The 8890-nt window shown below is 41.0% G+C and overlaps 1 protein-coding gene across 13 annotated transcripts in view; it reads right to left on the reverse strand.

Moving 5' to 3' along the window:
• Positions 1-7540, reverse strand: part of GALNT3 (polypeptide N-acetylgalactosaminyltransferase 3) — a 296872-nt gene extending 289332 nt beyond the window's left edge. For 5 of the 13 annotated variants that reach the window (XM_029605649.1, XM_029605647.1, XM_029605646.1 and 2 more), the window contains exon 1: positions 7169-7499. The gene's annotated coding sequence lies outside the window, so the exon portion shown is untranslated. Of the gene's footprint in view, positions 1-7168 lie in introns of all 13 variants that reach the window. The other 8 variants (XM_029605656.1, XM_029605655.1, XM_029605654.1 and 5 more) reach the window with 7 other exon arrangements.
• Between the last annotated feature and the right edge of the window lie 1350 nt (positions 7541-8890).

Genomic DNA, 8890 nt, shown 5'->3' on the forward strand with positions numbered 1-8890 from the left:
CCTGAAAACGAGGCAGGTTCTTGCTCACCTGGATTGACTTGCATGGCCTGGAAGGCTTGATGTATTAACAAAATGAATTTTGCTGAGAGGCCTCTGAGGCCCCCACAGTGGAAGGGTCAACCTCCTTGGCTAACCCTTGTCTGTTCCCTGAGGAGGCTATTGATGGTGGACCTGATGCTAATGGATCTCCAGGCAGGCCGTTTAAGGGCAATATTGCTTCTTCTATACAGCTTGTTCTGCCTGTTTATCTACTAGGCTCCTCCAGTTCCATTGAGGGGGGAGGCAGTGCTGGCCCTGAAATCCCAAGCTCTGCATTGCACAGGGGGCAAAGGAAACCAGCTACAATAGGAACGCTATTGGTTCCACAGGCTGAGCACCTTCTTCCTCTTAGCATCACCGCTAAACTCTGCCTTGTCTACATTCCCCGATCTCCAATTCCTGCCTCTGTGATTTTCAGTCTTCCGCACACACACGATGTAGCTGTGCCCCAGCCTGCTGTTGCTGCTACAGTCTATGCTCCCTTCTCTTGCTGCAGTCTGTTTCAGACAGCTCCCTGGAGACCTACTGATTCTGCGGCCTGCACTGCTAAGGATCTCTTTTTTTTCTTTTACTCACTGACAGAAAGAGAAATGAAGACGAAGCATGGGAGGGAGGTTCTGGATTGCTCGGAAATTTGCAGTTCCCATCTCCCCTTTGGGAGGGGAAACCCCCTGCAAGAGTTGCCACTCCAGAATCCACAGGCCCCAGGGTGCTTACCAAGGAGAAGGCCAGAGGAGGGGCAGGTAACTAGGGAGCAAAGGCCACCAGGGAAGGGCCCACTGGAGCTTTTCTTTTTTTCCCCCCCGCAAACCCGCAAAGATCAACCAGTAGTCCACACCTGCTGGAGACAGAGAACTACTGAAGACTGCCTCCAACCACATCTCCTTTTCAGTGGATGTGACATCACAAAAAGAATCACGGAGGCGGAGAGATGAAATCCCTACAGCAACTAATTTGTCTAATGTATTCTGGAATATTCATACTTTCTCATTGATTTTGTAATTATTGTTGCTCTCTAAATTTGTAATTAAAGATGGAAATTGAGGCCCCCCTTTTCCCTTATTAAAATTGTTTCTTTTTCCTTTATGTTTCGGCTGATCTCTCCCTCCTCCTTATACGGGCTGGAATGTGCAATATGGAAATGGATTATTTCTGATGATAGCACTTCTTTTTTCTAACTGAAATATATGTTTATTTCTTTGAAATTTTGACTTTGTTTCTGGCAGCTTCCTTCAACAGGGGAACAGCAATCAGCCACTATTGCAATTTAATGGGACCTTGAAAATTCAGGGTCTTTTCAACTGAATGAAGTTTTTATGAGAAAGTCCTATATAGGATTTGAGTTTGGACGCTGACACTTTGTTCATTTTCACAGTTCTTTTCATAGTCATAGACATCATGTACAAAAAAATCTTCTAAGAATGGGGATAAATAATTGATCTTTTCTGGACATAAGTTATTTTCAGCTGAGCCATTTAGTGGTTCTGATACACTTTGCCTATACATAGACATTGTGCCCCTCTGGGGGTTGGGGACTTTTGAAAGGATACAAAGTATTGAAAGTATTGATTTTGTTTTTTGCAATTTCCTTTTTATGTTTGGGTTTTATAATTGTGGTTTTCTTGTCTTTGTTATTTTTCTTTGAAATGGCCAATCTGCACATTTCAAGCAAGGTTCATATTTCCATTTTGCGAGGTGCTTCCAAATTTAGCGCTTATAGCTACCAAAATCTTAAATCCAGTTCTGGCACTGAGTCAATTCGACTACAATAATGCTTTTACATAGCAGTATCTATCAAAAAAATTCAATACATTCAAAATTTAGCAGTCAAATTATTTGGTATCAACAAATGTGACCACAGCCTTGGTTTCCAGTTCCTGCTCAAAATCTGTTTATATTGATTTTTTTTTTCACTTTTAAATGATTACACAGCTCCGGCCTCCTATCTAGTGCAGTGCTTCTCAACCCAGTCCTTGGGACACAGCTAGTCAGGTTTTTAGGACAGCCACAATAAATATGCATGAGATATATCTGCATACAATTAAAGTGGTGCATGCAAATATATCTCATGCATATTCATTGTTGCTATCCTCAAAACCGACTGGCTGAGTTGAGAAACACTAATCTAGTGAGCCATTAATCTCTTTACCTCTCCACTCCATGCCATGCCCTCAGGTGAAGTCAGGCAGGCTGCTGTAACATTGGCACGCGTTAAAACGGGAGCTCATGATTTGAGTGCCCGCTCTCTTAATGAACCCCAATCCTCCTCTCCCAGGCACCCGATTTAATATTTAAATGGGATGCCACAATAGAAAGGAGGCACTAAGGAAAATTTTGCATCCCTAGTGCCTCCTCAGCATTGGGCACCCAGGAGAAGTGGCTGTGCACAGGTTAGGAAAATGGACTCAATTTTACAAGTATCTGTTTTCCTAACCTCTGCACAGCCAAGGGTTAGGAAATGGACTCTCCTTAATTGAGCATCCGTTTTCCTAACCTGACCACTGGTGACACTTTTTTTTTAATCTTTTTTTTTCTGTTCTCCTTCTTTAGGTTCCTCTGACTTAATATCACCACGATATTAAGTCAGAGGAACTACAGAAAAGAAGTATTATCTGCTTTTCTTTAAACTTTTGGAGCGCAAGAATTAACGCCTGATGAGTGCAATTAGCTTCGTGCTTGTTTGGATGAATATTTTGGACTCACTAATCCCCTTATTGCAGGAGGGGTTTTGGACGAGCGTCTAAAACGCACGTCCAAGTACCAGTAAAGTTGTGCACTCAGCCGAGTGCACTGTATTACATTGGTCTGAGAGTAACTTTCCTGAACTTCCTTTTCAAGGATAACTGGCTTCTTCAGGCATGGGCTTTGCAGGACCAGAGGGCACTCCATGAAGTTAGCAAATAGCACATTTAAGACTAAATGGAGAAAATTATTTTTCATTCAATGCATAATTAAGCTCTGGAATTTGTTGCCAGAGGATGTGGTTAGTGCAGTTAGACTAGCTGGGTTTAAAAAAAAGATTTGGATAAGTTCTTGGAGGAGAAGTCCATTAACTGCTATTAATCAAGTTGACTTAGGGAATGGCCTCTGCTATTACTGGCATCAGTAGCATGGGATCTTCTTGGTGTTTGGATACTTTCCAGGTTCTTGTGGCCTGGTTTGGCCTCTTTTGGCGACAGGATGCTGAGCTTGATGGACCCTTGGTCTGACCCAGCATGGCAATTTCTTATGTTCTTATGCCTGACCAGTCACCTCCTTTTCAGATTGAGGGTTCTGGTGACTGGCAGGGCTTCACTGGAAGTGCTGGCAGAGGGTCTGGAAGGCATCCACTAAGATAATGCAGGGATGGCTAGAACAGTGATAAGAACATAAGGGTGCCCATAAGGTAGGACAAACAAGAAGATCAGCATACACAAGGTCCAGACAAGGACAATAATAGAACAGAACAAACAATAAGACAAACAAACTCACATGACTAAAAGGCCACTATACTGGCCTAAGCCAGATAGCAAACACAATAAGGATACAAGTCAAGGACTATGAAGGGTCACGCAAGGACCAAGATGAGACTTAAGCTGAGGCAATGCACTTACTTAGAGGAAGGCTTATAAAGGCATAGCAGTGCTAAATCATAAGCCTTCAAGGCATAAGCCTGTGCAGCTCAGACTACAGCCCACAGAGGGTCGCTGCAGCCAAGGTCCTCACAGTTGTTGCATGAAGGTCACCAGGCAATCTAAAATTTAAGTAGTCTTTAAAAGCCTAGTTATCGGGCATAACTTAACTACCATCACACCTACCAATTGGATATCTGAAGCAGAATAGTATATTGTCTCAAGATTTTATTTAATTTATTTTTGTTTTACGTGTGGTATGGTTATCATGTTTTAAAGTTTGGAAGTGTTTATTAGTTTTAGTTAAGCCATTTTGATATACAGCTTGTCTGCCTTGTCGAATGTATTGTAAACGTGTTATAGTTTATGTGAGCCATCTTGGGTATTTGGAGAAAAGGTGGATATAAATGTCAAAAACAAAGTTTAAAAAAAAAAAAAGAAGGTTCCAGGTCAGTAACCCACATTAACAATTACTTGCTGAAATGATAACAAAGACAGTATATCCTTCATGAAAATGAAGGATATACTGTCATGAAAATAGCAGAAATAAATTTTTCCTGCATTCATAAACACTGAAATTGTGCAAAGCATTAGAATAGGCTGCTATAATACAGTTCAAAATCAATCTTCCATTAAACAGAGAAAAACAGGTATCAAATAAGAGGCACATGAGAGGACCAATAGGAAACAACCGAACAGAGTAAAATGTTCTAGCCAAGTCTTGCTGAGTATCATCATGTGGTAGCCTCACTATCCAACATTAACTCTCTCTTGGACTCAGTCCAAATGTAAGTCTCAGATATGAGCCAAGGATGTTCCTATCAGCTCTTCTGGAAGAGATTGAAAAGATGTATAATATGTCCAAATGTCCTAATTTTGGTTTATCAAACATCCTGATGTTTAATGGTCCCTTTTATTTATTTTATTTATTTAAAAAGGACTGCAGTTTGGGAAAAGATTTAGCTATGAAAGTAAGTGCTATTATCAAAAGTATAAAAACTTTTCAAGCTGTATGTTTTCAATGACATTTTTCAAAGTTTTTACTTTGCAACACACAAAAATAACAGCTAAACACAATTTGAGTGTCAGCTTGGTGGTTCTCTGGCAGCACTGCCATGCAGAAGACCTAGATTTAATTCCCTCGCCAGACTGCTTCTCCTCCAGACCAGCTGATGATATTATGTATACACTGTTCACCTCCATTGGGGAGAAGGAAGTCTTGGCCATTGCTTAGCAGCAGTACTGACCTCATGCAGCCCAGGGATAGGTAAGTGCCATAAACAGGTCTGGTTTTCAGGATATCCACAATAAACATGCATATGAGAGTTTTGTATGCATTGCCTCCATTGTATGCAAATGTATCTAATGTATATCTTGAAAACCAGACCTGTTTTCAGCACATAAGGCCTGGGAGTTGCCTGCCCCCTGCTGTATCCCCTGGCCAAGGATTTCACTACAATGAGTAGATTAGGAGGCAGTTAATAAAATGGGGGAGAAACTCTGGGTAGTTGTGAATGAAGGTTCATGGTTGGAATTATAACTTTTTTAAGCTTTTCCCCACATACTATTGTCTTTCCTTCTACTTTTTCCCAGGCTTTATTTCTACATCCTCTAGTTTGTTTGTTTGTTTGTTTTTTTATTTCTTGGGGGGTTTTTTGTTTGGTTTTTTTTTAACTTTTTTTCATACTGAGCTAGCAGGGGTTCACATCAACATTTAGTATAGGCTTATTTGTTTTATAGACGTGATTTAAACCTCCTTCATTATGTCATCATCCCAATAGGGTTGGGTGGACAGGCCTGAAAGTTGCTGGTTAGACTAGGTACCATTATGATATTGGGGAGGGCCATTCATGCTAGTTTCGGCTTTAGTTAGTAGGAAATGTATATTTTAATCAACTTGCTTTTATGCTGTGGATTAGATTGTATTTTCTGCTATTGTAAACCAGCTTAAACCTGGCCAGCCAGGTAAAAATGAAAAAGAAATTCCTCTTTAAATTATTCCCGACTGGACTCAAGCTTTATTATATTACTGTTACACCTTAACAATAAAACTTGTGTGACAGATTTCATTTTGTAGAGAGTCATATCACTTCAATTAATTAATTCCAACTAAAAACTGACAGAGAAAAATGTGGAAAAAAAAAAAAAAGCTTTCCATCGGATGGTCCAAAACCCATTCAAGTTTCATACACCAGTGTTCTCCAACCTAGTTCTGGAAGCACATCTAACTGGTCTTATTTTCAGGATAGCCAAATGAATATGCATGAAATATTTGCACATACAAAGTCTCCAATTAATACAATTCTCTCATATGCAAACTCACATTATGGATATCCTGAAAAATAGACAAGTTGAGTGTGCCTTCGGAAGAGGGTTAGGAACTGCTGTCCTACACCACTCAGCAGTTCCTTGCATTATTTTAAAACTGTATTATCATCATCAGTGTACCTCAACCACCTCTCTCAGTCTAAGCTGGATACAAGGTGTCAGTTGAATATCATGACACTCAATTAAATGTCACAAACAGAAATAGATTAGTATCCATGGAAATATTTGACCGCAATATTTCTTACTATGAAATTCATGGCTGCCCACAGCCTCTCACAGCATTTGTATGATCTTTATTTACACTAAATGAAATCTTGTTCAAGCAAGTGGACCACTGGATTGTTCGAATGAGTAAATAAGGAGCAACTAAACCCAACCCATAAGAAACACAACCAGTTCATAAAAAGGCAGATGCTTTCTTTCATTCAGAAAGCGGCTGGCTCATAAAAGTACAAATTAATAAATAAGGGCCTCCTGCATAGTCAACAGACATCTCAACATGGCCTCAGCAGAAACATCTTAGGGAAGCTGTATGTAGTCTTACCTCCAACATCTTTTACAGCAAAAGGTCATTATCCTGCTAAAACCTGCCATTCCAGTAGCATTATAATTACAAACACAGAATTCATAAGCTACTATCTCCTGAAGAAAACTGAGGGTGTGGCATTTAAAGAAAATAATTATTGACTAACTGCTTTCTACCACCAACAGAACAATATTATTAGGATACCTCATCACAAAAAAAAAGACCAAAAAGGAGATGACATTGCCTAAAAAGTTAAGGAAACCCTAATATAAATATAATGATTGTCTTAGATACATAGGTGCTAACTTATGAAAGTTTTGTAGGACAACATTTTTCAGCACATTTAGTTACTAAATATTAAACTATACACTGTACTCCATGAATAAATTATATAGGGTAAGCAAGTCTCCAGCACCATCCCTATGAATCGAGGACAGGTTTTTCTGTTTACACCTACATGCAGCTTGGACTGAGAACTGTCAGACTACTCCGTTCTTGCTGGTTACTGAAAATGAGCAACCACAAAAAAAAAAAATCGCTGTCAGTATATTCCCACCCCACCCACAAAATACAAAAGAATAATAATAGAGAGGCCGATGATCATCTGAACCACAGTCAGAAGAGACCAGCAGGGACCCAGCCCACAAGTACGCCGCTCCTGTACCTCATCTCAGCTCGGAGTTCCTATTGCCCCCCTCATACGTCACAGGCAGCAGTCACCGATATTTTTTTTTTCCCTCGTCACTCGCTTCCAACATAAAAGAAAGAGATCTCCGGCACCAGGATGCTGAAGAGTACGAAATAAGACAGAAACAACCCAACTAAGCACAAAGGGACAACGCCAGCCCGGGGCCGCCTCCCCAACAGCCGGGTTTAAAGAAAGTTTTCAACTCACGAGGGGGCGAATAAAAGCGGAGGGGGCGAGAGATACGAGCGACGACATACTCGAGACGACGGGTGAAAGAGACTCATCCGTAGGCAGCGCGAGCTTCCGCCTCATTGGATACAGGTGAGTTAGATCTTGCAACGTAGGCAAGGGTGAGGCGAGGCTGGCAGTGCGCCTGCGCGCAGCCTCCCGCCTTCGCTACTCTTTACCTGTGAGATGAAGGTTAGCAAACACGAGCACCCAAGAGCTCTTCTTGGGCTAGCAGCGGCAGCTCCTCTCTTTCGTTAGTAGAGAAACTTATGTCTGAAAAAGGTTCTGAAGTCGGTTGCAATGCCGACCTTTTGCCCTCTAGCTGAGTCATCGGTTTTACCAGGGCCGATGCTAGCATTTTTGCTGCCCTGTGCCAACAATTTCTGTGCTGCCTGGCCGTTCATTCATTGTCTGTCCCGGGCCCTGCTCCATCCAGTTCCCCGCCCCCAACCAATAGCTGGTGCAAGGTATTAGGTACCCTACCCAAACCTTATAGTTTTGCTTAATGCTCCCCTGCCCCTCAACCCCCTCCCCCCCACCACTCATAGTTAAGAGTAATGAATTTATAATAATATTGTACATGAAAGGTATCAAAGTACAGCATTCTGAGGTAAAAACATAATTTATATTATATTTACATGTACTGCTGTGATGCCAACCAGGAATCCTGTAAAAACAGAAAACACTCTTGAAGCCCATATGATGTATTGTGTGTGTGGGCTTGAGCCTTCGAAAGCCCGAAAACACTTCCGGTAGGATAATTCCTCACCTCAATCACACATGCAGAGTCTAGTCGGGAATAATTTAAAGAGGCATTTCTTTTTCATTTTTACCTGACTAGCCAGGTTCAAGCTGGTTTACAATAGCAGAAAATACAATCTTAAACATATAAAAGCATCACAATCCACAGCATAAAAACAAGTTGATTAAAATATACATTTCCTACTAACTAAAGCCGAAACTAGTATAAATGGCCCTCCCCAATATCATAATGGTACCTAGTCTAACCAGCAACTTTCAGGCCTCTCCTCACAACCTGTTGGGTTGATGACATAAAGAAGGAGGTTTAAATCACACCCTGTAGTCATGAGCGTAGAGAAGTGGTTTGACTCTTTTGAAGATTTGTAGTTTGAAGAATCCATCCTTTAGTATGGAGCTTTTATGTTTCTTCATGCTGAGTTCGTTGTCAATGAGTACACCAAGATCTCTGGCTGAGGGGGATATTCTGTCGTCTGTTGTAGGGGCTGTGATGTTGTCTTTAAGAGGTGATATTGTCTTGTTGTTAATGTGAAGTATTTCGGTTTTGTTATGGTTGAGGTTGAGTGACATTTGAGATAGTAGTTGTGTTATCATCCGAAGGTGGTTGTCCCAGGTTTTTAGTATGTTTGTGATGGTTTCTTTGATGGGTAGTAGAATCTGAACGTCCTCTGTGTAGAGGAAGACGGTTAGGGTTAGTCCGGTTAGAAGTGT

The sequence above is a fragment of the Rhinatrema bivittatum genome, chromosome 6 (genome assembly GCF_901001135.1).
Source record: "Rhinatrema bivittatum chromosome 6, aRhiBiv1.1, whole genome shotgun sequence".
NCBI classification, from domain to species: Eukaryota; Metazoa; Chordata; class Amphibia; order Gymnophiona; family Rhinatrematidae; genus Rhinatrema; species Rhinatrema bivittatum.